Source organism: Bos taurus, chromosome 8 (assembly GCF_002263795.3).
Source record: "Bos taurus isolate L1 Dominette 01449 registration number 42190680 breed Hereford chromosome 8, ARS-UCD2.0, whole genome shotgun sequence".
Taxonomy (NCBI): domain Eukaryota; kingdom Metazoa; phylum Chordata; class Mammalia; order Artiodactyla; family Bovidae; genus Bos; species Bos taurus.
This window is the reverse complement of record NC_037335.1, coordinates 32,063,933-32,084,482: the sequence shown is the minus strand read 5'-3', so window position 1 is coordinate 32,084,482 and position 20,550 is coordinate 32,063,933. Positions and strand designations below refer to the sequence as shown.

At 39.0% G+C, this 20,550-nt stretch overlaps 1 pseudogene; it reads left to right on the top strand.

Annotated features, from left to right (window-relative positions):
• Nucleotides 1-20,550, top strand: part of LOC782372 (large ribosomal subunit protein eL32-like) — a 92,618-nt pseudogene that overhangs the window by 1,122 nt on the left and 70,946 nt on the right.

Here is a 20,550-nt window from a genome sequence, read left to right as displayed (position 1 = left end):
TAACTTTCCTTCCAAGGAGTAAGCGTCTTTTAATTTCATGGCTGCAGTCACCATCTGCAGTGATTTTGGAGCCCCAAAAAATAAGGTCTGCACTGTTTCCACTGTTTCCCCATCTATTTCCCATGAAGTAATGGGACGGGATGCCATGATCTTCGTTTTCTGAATGTTGAGCTTTAAGCCAACTTTTTCACTCTCCACTTTGACTTTCATTAAGAGGCTTTTGAGTTCCTCTTCACTTTATGCCATAAGGGTGGTGTCATCTGCATATCTGAGGTTATTGATATTTCTCCTGACAATCTTGATTCCAGCTTGTGCTTCTTCCAGTCCAGTGTTTCTCATGATGTACTCTTCATATAAGTTAAATAAACAGGGTGACAATATACAGCCTTGATATATTCCTTTTCCTATTTGGAATCAGTCTGTTGTTCCATGTCCAGTTCTAACTGTTGTTTCCTGACCTGCATACAGATTCCTCAAGAGGCAGATCAGGTGGTCTGGTATTCCCATCTCTTTCACGATTTCCCACATAGGTATAGATATTGCTGATTCTTGTTGAAGCTTGGCAGAAACAAACACAATACTGTAAAGCAATTATCCTTCAATTAAAAATAAATAAATTCAATTGAAAATGAAATATGTAGTATAAATCAAATAAAAAATATTAGTTGGAGAATGTGTTTTATGTTATATTTACATTATTATATAGTAAATACATATTGATATGTTAAATATATTTATGCATAGTATACAAGTATAAAATAATCAGATGTTGATAAATTTCATGAAGGATAAAAAAGCCTAAAGCAATAGAGACAAGTGTGACATATATGGCACTCATAAGTGGTACCTTTGTGAAGGTGACATTACTGCAGAGACCTAAATGAAGTGACAGAGTGGGTCAAGCAGATATCTCTAGGCACAACATGAGAGCATTAGAGACAAAGCAAAGAAAAAGCACAAATACTCTTGACAGCATTAATCCAATGGTCCAGAGACACCATGGAAGCCAGTGTGGTATAAGCTGAGTGATGGAGATGAAAGAAAATGAGGTGAGAGAGGTAGAAGCCAGGAAAGTAGCAACAGAACAAGGAACATCAAAATGTGGTCCCTCAGGTCAAGTAAGGAGACTGATTCCAAAAGGAGGAGGTGACCAATCATCCCATTTTACTCAGGATGCTCCTGACTTTATCACTAACACCCCATGTACAGGGAAACATTCAGTCCCCGAGAAACCAGGACATTGGATACTAACTGATGAACACTGAAAACTGACATTAGAATTGACCAGATGGAAACCTTTTTTGACCTTGAAAAGAGCCTAATAATGGGAAAAAGGCTGATTTTCTTATGTGTTCAAGATAATATAAGAGGAAATACCAGGATCAGGTTCATAAAGAATACACATATCTTTCAGAGTTTTTCTATAAAAGGAAATGGAAAATGGGACAGTAGATCAAGGGCTTTGATTTATTTTCTTTTAGTTAAAAATTTGTATCTCCACTCAACTCTGTCCATATAATGACTTTCTTAATTCATCAGGCATGATATGTATACTACCCTATAACATTCTTTCTGCTGTAGACTGAATGTCTGCTTCCCCTAAAAATTCTTATGTTAAATCCTGTCCCCAGTGTGATGGTATTTGGATTTGGAGTCTTAGCAGTTGATTAGATCGAGAGGGTAGAGTTCCTGTGGAGAATCAGTGCCCTTATAAGACATCTAAGGGAGCTCCTTTCCTGCTTGTGGGGACTCAGTACAAAGAGAGTCTTCTTTAAAAAAGGATCTGCATCTCACTGGACACTGAATATGCCAGCGTATCAATCTTGAATTCCCTGGCATCTAGAACTGTGGTACTAGGTATAAAGTTCTATTTTACAAGCTGCTCGGACTGTGATAGTCTGTCCTAGCAGCTGCAATGTCCTAAGATGTGGCCCAAGTAATTCTTATGATTAAGGTATTTAGGGAAACCCACCAATATTTAACAATCCCATTCCAAAATCCTTCTCCTATATTTCTAAATATATGAACCCAATTTTTCCTTGAGGCCCATTTAATATGTTATGTTTTCCATAATATAGATTTTATTATATCCTCTAATTCTTTTGGTTTATGGGGTCTTTAATGGACCTTGACATACATCATATTCCTGAACCCATAGTAGATTTTAAATTTCTCCTGGATAGTGACACATTGCTATTTCTTCTATCTCTGCTCTGTGTTCAGTATATGTTATATGGCTAAATGCTTATTAACTTGTTTAAATCATTTATGCAATTCTAGTATATCTGCAGTGTAACCATGAGGTTTTGGAAACAAAAGAGGTCTTAATTTTAAGAATAATTTATGAAGATTACTGTGCTCTAGGTTAGCTCATAGATTTATAACATAGCACCTTCTAATGGATATGCCCAGATCCTCCCTGCAGTCTTTTGACTAGGTACTGAAACAGGTTTACTATGCTGCTTTAGCTGAAAGATGCTTTGCTGCAAACAACCACTTCATTATTATTTATGTCAGAGTAATAAAAATGAATTATTCTCATTTTTCGGCAGGGATATACAAATAGTCAAGGCACAATTGCAGTGCTTTCTTCTTCTCTTAGAGGTGTAATTTAAATTCTGAGATACTCCAAATGAGAAATTAGAATGACTTTTGCTTCATTTATAAAACCTGACAGCTTAATTCCAAATACTTTGGAGATTTAATTAATGAGAAGTGAATCAACCCTTCAACATTAAAAAGAAAATCCATAATTTGGCCTCTTTCTGTAAGCAGAGTGAAATGTCAAAGTATTTTAGGCAAACAGGATTTTTCATAACTTTTATGATGTAAATGTTTCATAATAATGTCAAAACTTCTGCTGCATTAAGCCAGCATGTAACTGATCCAATACAAATTGCCCATGACATTAAATGGTACTGATGTCTTACCAAAGAGATAAACTTGGCTGTGGAAAGCGGGCCAAGCCCTCTAAGCAGTTAAAGAAAGATATTTGGGGTATCAAGTGGCCAAGCTACTAACCACTCCTGGAATTGCTTGCCTGTAGCAGCAGCTCAGAGGTGTGCCTGCTTAACCTGAAGTCACAGGAGTAGAAGGATCTAAATTAGAACTGACAGTCAGGTTTTGTATGGTAATTCTCTATTTGCACCAGTTTTTCTTTTTACTCAGCCTTTAGCCATCTACAGTGAATTCATTAAAAAGCACTAGAAGCTGCAAATTCTGTAGGGCTAAATGCCTGGCCTAGACAGCAAATGCAAATGCTGACAAATGTGATCTCCCCAGGTCACTACATTCATGCCACTTTCCAGAGGATATGTATTTTTCCTTCAATGATCAGGACAGATTACTGGCTACAAATAATTTGATAATAGCTCACATTATAATACTGTGTACATGCATCTGCAATTCTAGAAGATTTTGATAGATATCACAAAGCCTTTAGTTTATGAATCATGGTAACTTTTTCTACAATTACTTATTAATGGACTACAAAGAAACTAAGACAAGTTAGAAACATGAAGAATGAGAATATTTTGTTATAAGTGTCAAAAGGAATACAAACACTTTGCCAAGGTAAGATAATACTGAAAATAATGTTTCAAATAAATAAAAAGGCTTAAAAAGCTAAAATGCAATAGAAAGATTAGGCGTACTGCATAGTGCTTAAAGGGCTGCCCAGGTGGCGCTAGTGGTAAAGAACCTGCCTCTCAGTGCAGGAGATAGAAGAGACAAGTGTTCAACCCCTTGGTTGGTAAGATCCCTTGGAGGAGGGCGTGGCAACCCACTCCAGTATTCTTACCTGGAGAATCCCATGGACAGAGGAGTCTAATGGGCTACAGCCCTTGGGGTAGCAAAGAGCTGGACACAAATGAAGCGACTTACCACACGCACACACATAGTGCTTCAGATCAGATCAGTCGCTCAGTCGTGTCCGACTCTTTGCGACCCCATGAATCGCAGCACGCCAGGCCTCCCTGTCCATCACCAACTCCCAGAGTTCACTCAGACTCATGTCCATCGAGTCAGCGATGCCATCACCATCTCATCCTCTGTCGTCCCCTTCTCCTCCTGCCCCCAATCCCTCCCAGCATCAGAGTCTTTTCCAATGAGTCAACTCTTCGCATGAGGTGGCCAAAGTACTGGAGTTTCAGCTTCAGCATCATTCCTTCCAAAGAAATCCCAGGGCTGATCTCCTTCATAATGGACATAGTGCTTAAAAGGGAAATAAAAGGAAGGATAGAAATGATGGTAATTTTTATTCCAACTAAAAAATTGGAATGTTTTTTATGGTTATATAGAATTAGTTCAACACTGAATTAGTTAGAGTAGGTAGTGAATCTCTGGAAATATTTAAGCGAAGCATATGGGGTTCAAGTAGTGCTTTTCAATCTTGCTTTGAATATGCCCCCTGTTAAAAATACCTTTGACACGATCCTTAACAAATACATGCAGGCTTTAGGAAACAATATTTACCTCTGATACTAATATATTTCAATATTTTCTAGACTATACAGGCATTGAATGTATGTGATTGATACCTGATATATTCTAATTTTCTACTCTATGTTCAAAATAAAAACTAGTGTATGACCCTGAAGATTAATTTTTGCATGTCATTAATGTTTTACAATGCACACTTTGAAAACCATAAATAAATGTCCCCTTAAATCTCTTTCAATCTTATAATTGTACTAAAATAAAACATTAGTACACAACAAAATGACTGGGCGTAGGGGAACCTTCACACATCTATTGCTTGGATAAACTAAATCTGACTTATAAATGACTCATATAGCTGAGAAGAGATTTCTTCCCAGTTATATAGTAAAAGTCTTATGGTTCAGTCACTAAGTTTCTTCCAACTCTTTTGCAACCCCATGGACTATAGCCCGCCAGGCTCCTCTGTCCATGGGATTGTGTCTTAGTCCATTTAGGCTGCTATTATAAAGTTGGTTAGCTTATAAACATCAGAATTTATACCTCACTGTTCTAGAAGCTGGAAAGTCAAAGATAAAGGCAGCAGTCTGGTCACATTTCACTGAACGCCCCCTTCCTGATTTGTAACCAGCAACTTCTCCATGTGTCCTCATATGATGTGAGGGGCAAGGGATATCTTTGTGTTTTATAAAGTGCTATTTACATTCCTGAGAGCTCCATTCTCATGAGCATCCCCCAAAGGCCCACCTACTTATCATCATATTTGGGGATGAGGATTTTGATATATAAAGTTGGGACAACACAAAAATTTAGATCATAGCATCCAGAAATTGAGAAAGGCAAGGGAAGAACCCCAGTCACCAGTGTCAGGGGCACTGTTGCAGTGCTCATTGCCCAAGATCCTGTGGGTCCTCTTAAGCTGAGCAGCCCCATGAACTCTAAACTGAAAATAAACAATGGGTCTTTGATTTCAGTGTTCATGGTCATAGGTCTGTGTGTCTAGCTCCACTCACAAGAAAAGCTGAAGATCTCAGTACTTTGTGGAACGATTATCACTGGCCTGGAGAAGGGCACAGCTACCCACCCCAGTATTCTTACCTGGAGAATTCCATGGACAGAAGAGTCTGGTGGGCTACAGTCCATGTAGTCACAAAAAGTCTGACATGACTGAGCGACTATCATTTTCACTTTCACTTAATACTGACCATCACAATATTGGCTACTAACTCTAATTTGTATATTACAGTAAAAGTATAATCAAAATAAAATCGTAGAGAAATATGGAGAAATGCGTCAACCCATTACTCTGTTTTTCATATATAACTTTACAGTGTGCTTTTTGAAGTGTTACATGTGGTCCAACATGTCTTCACTCTATTTACTCTAAGCCAGTTTGGGTAAAATTATATAAATAAAAGTGGCGGAGGTATAGTATAAAAAGTTGATATCAAAAATGGGAGAGTCCTGATTTAAATCCCCATGTATTCTTCCTTAACGTACCTCAGTTCAGTTCAGTAGCTCAGCCATGTCCGACTCTTTGTGACCCCATTGACTGCAGCATGCCACTCTTCCCTGTCCATCACCAACACCTGGAGCTTGCTCAAACTCATGTCCATCGAGTTGGTGCTGCCATCCAACCATCTCATCCTTTATCATCCCCTTCCCATCCTGCCTTCAATCTTTCCCAGCATCAGGGTCTTTTCCAATGAGTCAGTTCTTCACATCAGGTGGCCAAAGTATTAGAACTTCAGAAAAGAAAAGAGGTGCATCATAATTGCTACAGAAAAACACATATGATGATGCCAGTGGACACATCACCAGAGAATACTGAGATGTATCTGAAGGGTATGTGAGGGAACAATTCAGACACTATTCATTCAACAAACATTTACAAACCACCCAGCATGTGTAAGGTACTATGATTAATACTGAGATAGTAAACAAGAGACATAAATCCTGTTATCATAGATATTATTAATAATTAGGGGAGCTATATAATAAATAAATGCATCAGTTCAGTTCAGTCCAGTTTCTCAGTCATGTCCGACTCTTTGCGACCCCATGGACTGTAGCATGCCAGTATTCCCTGTCCATCACCAACTCCCAGAGCCTACTCAAACTCATGTCCTTTGCATCAGTGATGTCATCCAACCATCTTATCCTCTGTCCTCCCTTTCTCCTCCTGCTCTCAATCTTTCCCATCATCAAATTTTTTTCCAATGAGTCAGTTCTTTGCATCAGGTGGCCAAAGGATTGAAGTTTCAGCATCAGTCCTTCCAATGAATATTCAGGACTGATTTCCTTTAGGATTGACTGGTTTGATCTCCTTGTAGTCCCAGGGACTCTTAAAGAGTCTTCTCCAAAACTACAGTTCAAAAGCATCAAAACCACAGCCTTGACTAGATGGACCTTTGTTGGCAAAGTAATGTCTCTGCTTTTTAATATGCTGTCTAGTTTTATCATAGCTTTTCTTCCAAGGAGCAAGTGTCTTTTAATTTCAAGACTACAGTCACCATCTGCAGTGATTTGGGAACCCAAGAAAATAGTCTGTCACTGTTTCCAGCATTTCCCCATCTATTTGCCAGGGAGTGATGGAACTAGATGCCATGATCTTAGTTTTTTGAATGCTGAATTTTAACCCAGCAGTATCACTCTCCTCTTTCACTTTCATCAAGAGGCTCTTTAGTTCCTCTTCACTTTCTGCCATTAGACTGGTGTCATCTGCATATCTGAGGTCACTGATATTTTTCCCAGCAATCTTGATTCCAGCTTGTGCTTCATCCAGTCTGGCATTTGGCATGATGTACTCTGCATATAAGTTAAATTAGCAAGGTGACAATATTCAGCCCTGACGTACTCCTTTCCCAATTTGGAACCAGTCTGCTGTCACATGTCTGGTTCTGTTTGTTCTTGACTTACATACAGATTTCTCAGGAGACAGGTAAGGTGGTCTGATATGCCCATCTCTTTAAGAATTTTCCACAGTTTGTTGTGATTCACACAATCAAAGGATTTAGCATAGTCAATGAAGCAGAAGTAGATGCTTTTCTGGAATTCTTTTGCTTTTTCTAGGATCCAACGGATGTTGGCAATTTGATCTCTGGTTCCTTTGCCTTTTCTAAATCCATCTTGAACATCTGGAAGCTCTTGGTTCACATACTGTTGAAGCCTAGCTAGGAGCATTTTGAGCATTACTTTGCTAGGATACCTAAAAGTCATGATTTTCTCATCTGTAAATTGGGCCTCAAACTTGTGGAGTTACAGTGAAGGTTAAGCCACAAAAAGAGTGCTTAGAAGAAGTCAGAGCCAAGCAGTAGGAGCTCATGGAAATATGACAACAAAATGTCATATAGTCCCATATGGAATCCTGGAACAGTTGAAGGACATTAGGTAAAAAGTAAGGAAATCTGAATAGAAGTTAGACTTTAGTTAATAATGATATACCAATATAGGCAAATGAATTTTAACAATTTACTTTAAGATTTCTAATTTAAGATTTCTTAAATAGAGCAAACTGGGTGTAGAGTATGGAAACTCGTTGAACTATCTTTGCAGTGTTCTTGCAAACATAAAACGATTCTAAAATTTAAAGTTTATTGAAAAGAATGTCTAGAACAAATCACAAAATTATTTAATATCCATATATATATATATAAAGCTTGTGAATATATGTATGCATATATGCGTAAGTATGTATGTAGATGATGGGCTTCCCAGATGGCTCATGTGGTGAAGAATCTGTCTGCCAGTACAGCAGATACATATGTGGGTTTGATCCCTGGGTTAGGAAAATTCTGGAAAATTCCATGGATAGAGAAGCCTGGCGGGCTGTAGTCCATGGGGTGGCAAAGAGTAGAACATGACTAATGTCAACTGAACACTACTACTATTATATATGTAGATACATACCTTATACATATATGCATACTTACAAGTATTTGATTAAATACATATGTGTATATACATATTGTAGCAAATACTCATAAATGTATACATATATATAATGAACTTATATATACATATGTATACATAGGAGATAATGGATTTCTAAAAAGATTTCTCCTCAACTTTTGAAAGTTCTCAAAATCTTGAGAGTTACATAAAATAAGATAGAATTAAGAGACATTAATTTTTTTTCTTCAGTTTTCATTTTTAAATTTCATAACAGATTCAGTTAGGGTTTCCTTGAGTTTCTCTTTTTTCACTAATTAAGCAGATACAGTCTACATAAATCTGTATTAGAGCAATGACTAAACCATCTTCTGAATATGGGAGCTAGGTTGCACTCTAATGAGGGTATAGTTTTACTTAAGAGCAGACCAAAAGATTTAACTGAAAGGCCAATAGTCATAACCAGCTTAATTGGCTATTAGTAGGTTTACCCTGTTGATGTTGTTAGTTTGGAATTCTCCATGCTTATGCAACAGTTACCATTTGACATTAAAGCTAATTTTATTTCACATTTTCTTAGGCCTCAAATGATTATTTTCAACCGTTCAGCTTGCATTTACTGACATAATTAAGGTAGACAAATTCACCATGTTGGAATCATTTTAAAATGTTCATTTAATAATACAGCCTAACATCTGTTTCCTAAGATCAAAATACCAAAAAATACAAAATAGATTCTTCCCACTCACCCTGCCTCTCCCAAAACATGTGGCCAACAGGTGCCATATTATCAGGAACATGTACCTTGGAATTAGACTGAGGTGTGATACTGGTCCTGCCACAATATTTGTGTGGGCTTTGATTTTTCAAACCTAAAAATAAGCAATGATATAAAATCTTAGATATCTGAAAAGGATTAAAAGCTCTCTGAGATAATAGGGCCATCAGCCCAGGTACCTCTCTAACCTTTACCAACACTTCCTTATAACATTCCATGACTGCATTCCACTCCGTATTTTTTCTCCAGTCTCTCAGTTTCCTCTTCACTTTTATTCAAAATATTATTTATTTTCTAGACTTTTGTAATCATCTCCCTAGTCCTCCATCTTGCCTAAAATTCAAATTTTTACTAACATCAAAGCTAAATTTCTTTCTCCTCCAATCAACTTCATTTGCTGATTAAATATTTAGCTTACAAGTTAATTGCTTAATGTAACTAGTGATAACTATAATCAGCAAATATCAGAAACTATCTGATTTGAAAATAAATTTATCTGAGTTTATTTTGCTTCATCATTTTGGGGAGCCTTCATTTTATCTCATGGTGTATTAAAGAGCAGAATTGTACTGGCTGAGAGGCATTAGGATAGGCATGTACGCTTGCACATTTATTTTTCATGGAAATTAACCTCATGACTACCTTCTTTTAATATTTTTTGTGTGAATTTTGAAGATCACTAGGCTTAACACTTTACAAACATGTGGTTTGGAGATTCTCCACCTGGAGTAGTATTGTACCTTTCACTCTGAATCCTTATGGTGTCTATAGTTATGTAATATTGCATGGTAATGTAACATTTCACCTACATAGACAAAAACACAGCCTTCACTACAGAAATAAGTATGTAAAGGAAAGAAGTATATTTTAAAAGTTAATGCAGCAGAATTACCAGTTATGAAATTAACTGTTTTCTCAACTGTAGTCTAGTCATGAAAGAATGTCAGATACCACCTGAAGAGGGGACATGAGGCTTTTCATTTTGAAGACAGAGATTTTACTAACTTCTAGAAGAGAGAAAAGTGGACTTTATTTGCCAAAGATTAGGCTCTTAGAATAATTAACTGGATTGTGTGAGAAGGGAAGGAAAAAAGGTGTGCGCTTTGAGAAATAAAAGGAGAGGATTTTAATTTCAGGTATTTTCTTTGAAAATGGGAATGAGAATGGAGCTGCAAGTTCCTCTGAGTGGTAGAAGATGGAAGTCAGTTTAGATGGGATGCTCTGAATATGATGAATAGGACTAGGCTTGTGATACCTGGTAAAACTGCCATCTAAACACACAACCTTCCACTCACAGTGAACATCTCCATGGCTCAGTGTGGTGGAAGAGGTGAACAGACATGTCCAAACCATGGTGAGAATTTGCATCCAGTACAGGTTGAAATACACAGTATTCATATAGCCATATAACTATTGCAGAAGAAGCAAAACTACTGACAACCCTGGTCCCTTCCCAATTTTTCTAGAACCCTAAGAGCCTGGGAGTGTTGAATGTCCTTTGTGTGTCAGAAGAGCCACCATAATGTCTGACATTTATATATATATATATATAATCATGGCTTATTGATTGGTATTTAGGCCACATTTGACATGATTTTGAGTATTAAAGAAATACAATATTTCTTGCCTTTGAGTGTTAAAGTGTAATTCATATTTGCTTCATAAATTTGGTATTATGTTTTTACTTTGTTAAATTTTCTTATTATGTCTTTGTCAGGTTCATACATCTTACATGTTCAGTATAAAACTTCTTGAATATGTTTCACAGAAGAAACTGATTATCTTAGCTCTGTCTAGATATAGGATTGTTCTGATTGCTACATATTTTTTGTATGTGAATCTTTTCACAATCTAAAGCTTTTTTCTTACTCTTGAGTTAGGGTACATAAAACTATTCAATAAAACATATGGATTCTATTGGATAAAATATGATGACATTAGAATAAGCTATCATATAGTTGTACTTGTTTTAATAAAATCATATTTTACCCTATTTAAAAGCTGTGCCAAATAAGTAAATTTCTAAATTAGGATAATTTTTTAAAAATATATCATAGAAAGTTTACAGAAATAGATTTAGACATAATGTTTTTATTTCCTAATCATTTATTTCATGATATTTGGAGCCCTTTTTTTCTTTGTACCCTTAAAATCAGTTTGCCTATGGAAAATCTAGATCAATTTGCAAGATATATACATGAATACAAGTGCCAAAAAGAAAATTAAAGAGAGATGATGAATTAGAATATTAGGATAAATAGTTAAGATGAAATAGCATATTAAAGTATGTTCTATTCAAGAGAAGGCAGGAAAGTTGTGGAGATGAACAACTGAACAGCTATCTTAGGGGAGGTCACTTCAAGATAAGACCATCACACCCTCTGCCCATGGAACATTAAAAGCAATCATAAGTAGTTGGCATTCCAGGAAGACTGCTGCTGCTGCTGCTGCTGCTGTGTTGCTTCAGTCGTGTCCGACTCTGTGCGACCCCATAGATGGCAGCCCACCAGGCTCCCCTGTCCCTGGGATTCTCCAGGCAAGAACACTGGAGTGGGTTGCCATTTACTTCTCCAATGCATGAAAGTGAACAGTGAAAGTGAAGTTGCTCAGTCTTGTCTGACTTTTAGCAACCTCATGGACTGCATCCCACCAGGCTTCTCTGTCCATGGGATTTTCCAGACAAGAGCACTGGAGTGGGGTACCATTGCCTTCTCCCCAGGAAGACTGAGCCCTGCCCTAATCACCACATGGGTGGAACATTAACCCAACAGTAACCAGAGGGAACAAGAAAAGAAGCCCAATTTCTCTCCCCCTGCACAGACTCCCTCTTGGTCTCACTCCCTGCTCCCTTACAATGTACTCAATATAACTTGCTTTCTACTCTTCCAACTCACAAATTCTTTTTTTTTTTTTAATTTATTTATTTTAATTGGAGGCTAAATACTTTACAATATTGTAGTGGTTTTTGCCATACACTGACATGAATAAGTCATGGGTAAATTCTTTTGCCTCCAGTGTTGCTGGCCCCATCAATGGTACTCTGGCAACACTGAGAATACCATCAACAAAAAACATATAAGACAACAGAACATAAGTAGTGAGGAGGTACACTTAAATCAATCTATGCTGATATTTATAGTAAATTAACAATGCTTTCAAAAGCCAAATCCAAATAATAGTAATGGATAACCAAAATGGAAAAAGTAAGGCTATGGTTTTTCCAGTGGTCATGTATGGATGCGAGAGTTGGACTTGGAAGAAAGCTGAGCTCCAAGAATTGATGCTTTTGAACTGTAATGTTGGAGAAGACTCTTGAGAGTCCCTTGGACTGCAAGGAGATCCAACCAGTCCATTCTGAAGGAGATCAGCCCTGGGATTTCTTTGGAAGGAATGATGCTAAAGCTGAAACTCCAGTACTTTGGCCACCTCATGCAAAGAGTTGACTCATTGGAAAAGACTCTGATGCTGGGAGGGATTGGCAGCAGGAGGAAAAGGGGATGACAGAGGATGAGATGGCTGGATGGCATCACTGACTCAATGGACGTGAGTCTGAGTGAACTCTGGGAGTTGGTGATGGACAGGGAGGCCTGGCATGCTGCGATTCATGGGGTCACAAAGAGTCGGACACGACTGAGTGACTGATCTGATCTGATCTGATCTAAAGAGTCAAACTGAGTTAGGTCCTGTGGAGTCCCAGGAATGGTGGCCTTTTTCTTGTCCCCCATTTTTAGGAGGCAAGTCTCCAGCATCTATGACTTTCTCTGAGTTCCAAAGGGCAGATTCCAACAGTTGTTAATCAAGGGAGGAGCAGCCAAGAAATACCTCAAACAAGTAAAGGGATTGAAAGCACTTCACACATCCTAAACTTGTCAGAGTCATCACATCTGAACAGTTAACTTTAAAAAAATACTACCAACCTTTAAGTTGACAGCTATAAATGAATCAAGGCAAATTGGAAGTGGTCAAACAGGAGATGGCAAGGGTGAATGTCGACATTCTAGGAATCAGCAAACTAAAATGGACTGGAATGGGTGAATTTAACTCAGATGACCATTATATCTACAACTGTGGGCAGGAATCCCTTAGAAGAAATGGAGTAGCCATCATGGTCAACAAAAGAGTCCAAAATGCAGTACTTGGATGCAATCTCAAAAATGACAGAATGATCTCTGTTCGTTTCCAAGGCAAACCATTCAATATCACAGTAATCCAAGTGTGTGCTCCAACCAGTAACGCTGAAGAAGCTGAAGTTGAACGGTTCTATGAAGACCTACAAGACCCTTTAGAATTAACACCCAAAAAAGATGCCCTTTTCATTATAGGGGACTGGAATGCAAAAGTAGGAAGTCAAGAAAACCTGGAGTAACACACAAATTTGGCCTTGGAATACGGAATGAAGCAGGGCGAAGACTAATAGAGTTTTGCCAAGAGAACGCACTGGTCATAGCAAACACCCTCTTATAACAACACCAGAGAAGACTCTACACATGGGCATCGCCAGATGGTCAATAGCAAAATCAGATTGATTATATTCTTTGCAGCCAAAGATGGGGAAACTCTATACAGTCAACAAAAATAAGACCAGGAGCTGACTGTGGCTCAGATCATGAACTCCTTATTGCTAAATTCAGACTTAAAATGAAGAAAGTAGGAAAAACCACTGACCACTCAGTTCAGTTCAGTTCATTCACTCAGTCGTGTCCGACTCTTTGCGACCCCATGAATCGCAGCACGCCAGGCCTCCCTGTTCATCACCAACTACCGGAGTTCACTCAGACTCACGTCCATCGAGTCAGTGATGCCATCCAGCCATCTCATCCTCTGTCATCCCCTTCTCCTCCTGCCCCCAATCCCTCTCAGCATCAGAGTCTTTTCCAATGAGTCAACTCTTTGCATGAGGTGGCCAAAGTACTGGAGTTTCAGCTTTAGCATCATTCCTTCCAAAGAAATCCCAGGGCTGATCCCCTTCAGAATGGACTGGTTGGATCTCCTTGCAGTCCAAGGGACTCTCAAGAGTCTTCTCCAACACCACAGTTCAAAAGCATCAATTCTTCGGTGCTCAGCCTTCTTCACAGTCTAACTCTCACATCCATACATGACGAAAGGAAAAACCATAGCCTTGACTAGATGGACCTTTGTTGGCAAAGTAATGTCTCTGCTTTTCAATATGCTGTCTAGGTTGGTCATAGCTTTCCTTCCAAGGAGTAAGCGTCTTTTAATTTCCTGGCTGCAGACACCATCTGTGGTGATTTTGGAGCCCCCCAAAAAATAAAGTCTGCCACTGTTTCCACTGTTTCCCCATCTATTTCCCATGAAGTGATGGGACCAGATGCCATGATCTTTGTTTTCTGAATGTTGAACTTTAAACCAACTTTTTCACTCTCCACTTTCACTTTCATCAAGAGGCTTTTCAGTTCCTCTTCATTTTCTGCCATAAGGGTGGTGTCATCTGCATATCTGAGGTTATTGGTATTTCTACCTGCAATCTTGATTCCAGCTTGTGCTTCTTCCAGCCCAGCGTTTCTCATGATGTACTCTGCATATAAGTTAAATTAGCAGGGTAACAATATACAGCCTTGACATACTCCGTTTCCTATTTGGAACCAGTTTGTTGTTACATGTCCAGTTCTAACTGTTGCTTCCTGACCTGCATACAGATTTCTCAAGAGGCAGGTGAGGTGGTCTGGTATTCCCATCTCTTTCAGAATTTTCCACAGTTTATTGTGATCCACACAGACAAAGGCTTTGGCGTAGTCAATAAAGCAGAAATAGATGATTTTCTGAAACTCTCTTGCTTTTTGATGATCTAGCGGATGTTGGCAATTTGATCTCTGGTTCCTCTGCCTTTTCTAAAACCAGCTTGAACATCTGGAAGTTCACGGTTCATGTATTGCTGAAGCCTGGCTTGGAGAATTTTGAGCATTATTTTACTAGCATGTGAGATGAGTGCAATTGTGTGGTAGTTTGAGCATTCCGTGGCATTGCCTTTCTTTGGGATTGGAATGAAAGCTGACATTTTCCAGTTCTGTGCCCACTGCTTAGTTTTCCAAATTTGCTGGCATATTGAGTGCAACACTTTCACAGCATCATATTTCAGGATTTGATATAGCTCGACTGGAATTCCATCACCTCCTCTAGCTTTTTTTGTAGTGATGCTTTCTAAGGCCCACTTGACTTCACATTCCAGGATGTCTGGCTCTAGGTCAGTGATCACACCATCGTGATTATCTGGGTCATGAAGATCTTTTTTGTACAGTTCTTCTGTGTATTCTTGCCACCTCTTCTTAATATCTTCTGCTTCTGTTAGGTCCATACCATTTCTGTCCTTTATTGAGCCCATTCAGGTATGACCTAAATCAAATTCCTTATGATTATACAGTGGAAGTGACAAATAGATTTAAGGGACTAGATCTGATAGACAGAGTGCCTGATGAAGCATGGACAGAGTTTCATGACATTGTACAGGAGACAGGGATCAAGACCATCCTCAAGTAAAATAAATGCAAAAAAAGCAAAATGGCTGACTGAGGAGGCCTTACAAATAGCTGTGAAAAGAAGAGAAGTGATAAGCAAAGGAGAAAAGGAAAGATATAAGCATCTGAATGCAGAGTTCCAAAGAATAGCAAGAAGACTAAGAAAGTCTTCCTCAGTGATCAATGCAAAGAAATAGAGGAAAAAACAGAATGGGAAAGACTAGAGATCTCTTCAAGAAAATTAGAGATACCAAGGGAACATTTCATGCAAAGATGGGCTTGATAAAGGACAGAAATGGTATGGACCTAACAGAAGCAGAAGATATTAAGAGGTGGCAGGAATACACAGAAGAACTGTATAAAGAAGATCTTTACGACCAAGATAATCACAATGGTGGGATCACTCACGTAGAGACAGACATCCTGGAATGTGAAGTCAAGTTGGCCTTAGAAAGTATCACTAGGAACAAAGCTAGTGGAGGTGATGGAATTCCAGTCAAGCTATTTCAAATCCTGAAAGATGATGCTGTGAAAGTGCTGCACTCAATATGCCAGCAAATTTGGAAAACTCAGCAGTGGCCACAGGACTGGAAAAGGTCCGTTTTCATTCCAATCCCAAAGAAAGGTAATGCCAAAGAATGCTCAAAACCACACAATTGCACTCATCTCACATGCTAGTAAAGTAATGCTCAAAATTCTCCAAACCCGGCCTCAGCAATATGTGAACCATGAACTTCCAGATGTTCAAGCTGGTTTTAGAAAAGGCAGAGGAACCAGAGATCAAATTGCCAACATCCGCTGGATCATGGAAAAAGCAAGAGAGTTCCAGAAAATCATCTATTTCTGCTTTATTGACTATGCCAAAGCCTTTGACTGTGTGGATCATAATAAACTGTGGAAAATTCCACAGATGGGAATACCGGACCACCTGACCTGCCTCTTGAGAAACCTAAATGCAGGTCAGGAAGCATCAGTTAGAACTGGACATGTAACAACAAACTGGTTCCAAATAGGAAAAGGAGTACGTCAAGGCTGTATATTGTCATCCTGCTTATTTAACTTATATGCAGAGTACATCATGAGAAACGCTGGGCTGGAAGAAGCACAAGCTGGAATCAAGATTGTCAGGAGAAATATCAATAACCTCAGATATGCAGATGACACCCTTATGGCAGAAAATGAAGAGGAACTGAAAAGCCTCTTGATGAAAGTGAAAGTGGAGAGTGAAAAAGTTGGCTTAAAGCTCAACCTTCAGAAAATGAAGATCATGGCATCTGGTCCCATCACTTCATGGGAAATAGATGGGGAAACAGTGGAAACAGTGGCAGACATTATTTGGGGGGGCTCCAAAATCACCGCAGATGGTGACTATAGCCATGAAATTAAAAGACGCTTACTCCTTGGAAGGAAAGTTATGACCAACCTAGATAGCATATTCAAAAGCAGAGACATTACTTTGCCAACAAAGGTCCATCTAGTCAAGGCTATGGTTTTTCCTTTGGTCATGTATGGATGTGAGAGTTGGACTGTGAAGAAAGCTGAGCGCCGAAGAATTGATTGTTTTGAACTGTGGTGTTGGAGAAGACTCTGGAGAGTCCCTTGGACTGCAAGGAGATCCAACCAGTCCATTCTGAAGGGGATCAGCCCTGGGATTTCTTTGGAAGGACTGATGCTGAGGCTGAAACTCCAGTACTTTGGCCACCTCGTGCGTAGAGTTGACTTATTCGAAAAGACTCTGATATTGGGAGGGATTGGGGGCAGGAGGAGAAGGGGACGACAGAGGATGAGATGGCTGGATGGCATCACTGACTTGATGGATGTGAGTCTGAGTGAACTCCGGGAGTTGGTGAAGGACAGGGAGGCCTGGCGTGCTGCGATTCATGGGGTTGCAAAGAGTCGGACATGACTGAGTGACTGAACTGAACTGACGTTTTATTTGGTGGGAATTTTTAGAACGTTAAGAACGGGAGACAGCATCTCAAGTAACCGAAGAGAGGAAGCAAAGGGAGGAGATGAGTTATATAGAAGCTTTGTAACAAAGGACACATAGTCTGAACATCAAAAGATTACTGCTAATTGAAGAAAATCATATATCCCAAGTAAAACAATTTAGGACGTTTCTATTTATGGGAAGATACAAGAGTCTGGGCTCACTGAAATCATTCCTTTCATGTGTATATCAGCAATCCTCTTAAAGTGTCTTGTGTTTTTCACACCTTAAGTTTCTTTGAGGTTCATCATAGGGGGTGGCTGAGTCTGATGGCTGCCAGATCTCCTTCCTGAGTGCCCTTAAGGGCTCGGGAGTTCACATTGGAGGAATGCAATCTCTGATGACTGTGACATCCTTATTTACTGACATGACAGGAAATACTCCATTTCTCAGAACCACTATTAATAAAAATCTCTCATCAAATCCTCTGGGATATGGACAGAATTATTTTTCTGTTGTACACCCTTTTGTCTGGCAAATAAAGCTATCCTTTTCTACTTCTTCCAAAACTGTCTCAAAGATTCAATCTGGCACCAGTGCAGAGAAATGGAGTTTTCAGCATCAAAAGGAAATCAAATTTCCTAAAAAGAGCTTATCTCTTACCTCAAATGCAATCTATATTCATTATTTCCATTTTAGAGTATTTGGAATCGCCATGAATTAATGTTTTTCAGCAGACAGATTTGAACTAGCTCATTAGGACAAGTTTCCTCCACACTCCTCCCGTCTATGCCATTATATAATCTAAATATATATTTTTTCTTTTAAAAGTATAGTAACAAGAAAACCTCACATTCCAAAACAGTGTAAAATTACTTTTGGAATTCTAAATTTAGGTTAGACATCAGATAGCCTGTAGTTTAAAAGGCTAAGTGGGACTCCATATATTTTTAATCAGAGTAATATGAATTATCACACATGGGACCTTTGATGGCAAGCAGAATCTACTACCCCCAAAAAAACCTCTTCAAGGCAGGTCATATCATTAAAAAAATTTTTTTTTTAAGAAACAGCAGACACAGGACATGCTCTGAAAACCTAGTAGGCAGTATTCTTTTGCAAGATACATACACATTTGTAAGGTGTATCTCCATTTGTGTCTTCCTTTCTTCAAGCTAGACTACAACAGTATGTGAACCAAGAACGTCCAGATGTACAAGCTCAATTCAGAAAAGGCAGAGGAGCCAGAGATCAAATCGCCAAGTTCTGTTGAATCATAGGAAAAGCAAGGGAATTAAAAATTTTAAATGCTTCATTCAGTATGTAAAGCCTTTGACTGTGTGTCCGACTCTTTGTTACTCCATGAACCGCAGCACACCAGGCCTCCCTGTTCATCACCAACTCCTGGAGTTTACCCAAACTAACGTCCATTTAGTCTGTGATGCCATCCAACCATCTCATATTGTGTCTTCCCCTTCTCCTCCTGCCCTCAATCTTTCCCAGCATCAGGGTCTTTTCAAATGAGTCAGCTCTTTGCATCAGGTGGCCAAAGTACTGGAGTTTCAGCTTCAACATCAGTCCTTCCAATGAACACCCAGGACTGATTTCCTTTGGAAGGGAGTGATTGGATCTCCTTGCAGTCCGAAAGACTCTCAAGAGGCTTCTCCAACACCACAGTTCAAAAACATCAATTCTTCCGTGCTCAGCTTTCTTTATAGTCCAGTTCTCACATCCATACATGACTACTGGAAAAACCATAGCCTTTACTAGGTGGACTTTGTTGACAAAGTAATGCCTCTGCTTTGTAATATGCTGTCTAGGTTGGTCATAACTTTCCTTCCAAGGAGTAAGCGTCTTTTAATTTCATGGCTGCAATCACCACCTGCAGTGATTTTGGAGCCTAAAAAAATAAAGTCAGCCACTGTTTCCCCATCTATTTCCAATGAAGTGATGGGACCGGATGCCATGATCTTTGTTTTCCGAATGTTGAGCTTTAAGCGAACTTTTTCACTCTCCACTTTCACTTTCATCAAGAGGCTCTTTAGTCCTTCTTCAGTTTCTGCTATAAGGGTGGTGTCATCTGCATATCCGAGGTTATTGATATTTCTCACAGCAATCTTGATTCCAGCTTGTGCTTCCTCCAGCCCAGCATTTCTTATAATGTACTCTGCATATAAGTTCAATAAGCAGGGTGACAATATACAGCCTTGACGTACTCCTTTTCCTATTTGGAACCAGTTTGTTGTTCCATATCCAGTTCTAACTGTTGCTTCCTGACCTGCATACAGGTTTCTCAAGAGGCAGGTCCCACTCTGTCAGAATTTTCCATAGTTTATTGTGATCCTCACAGTCAAAGGCTTTGGCATAGTCAATAAAACAGAAATAGATGTTTTTCTGGAACTCTCTTGCTTTTTCCATGATCCAGCGGATGTTGGCAATTTGATCTCTGGTTCCTCTACTTTTTCTAAAACCAGCTTAAACATCTGGAAGTTCATGGTTCACGTATTGTTGAAGACTGGTTTGGAGAATTTTGAGTATTACCTTACCAGTGTGTGAGATGAGTGCACTTATGTGGTAGTTTGAGTGTTCTTTGGCATTGGAATGAAACTGACCTTTTCAGTATTGTGGCCACTGCTGAGTTCTCCAAATTTGCTGGCATATTGAGTGCAGCACTTTCACAGCATCATGTTTCAGGATTTGAAATAGCTCAACTGGAATTCCATAACCTTCACTAGCTTTGTTCGTAGTGATGCTTCCTAAGGCCCACTTGATTTTGCATTCCAGGATGTCTGGCTCTAGGTGAGTGATCATACCATCGTGATTATCTGGGTTGTGAAGATCTTTTTTATACCGTTCTTCTGTGCATTCTTGCCACCTCTTAATATCTTCTGCTTCTGTTAGGTCCATCCCATTTCTGTCCTTTATCAAGCCCATCTTTGCATGAAATGTTCCCTTGGTATCTCTAATTTTATTGAAGAGATCTGTAGTCTTTCCCATTCTGTTGTGTTCCTCTATTTCTTTGCATTGATCACTGAGGAAAG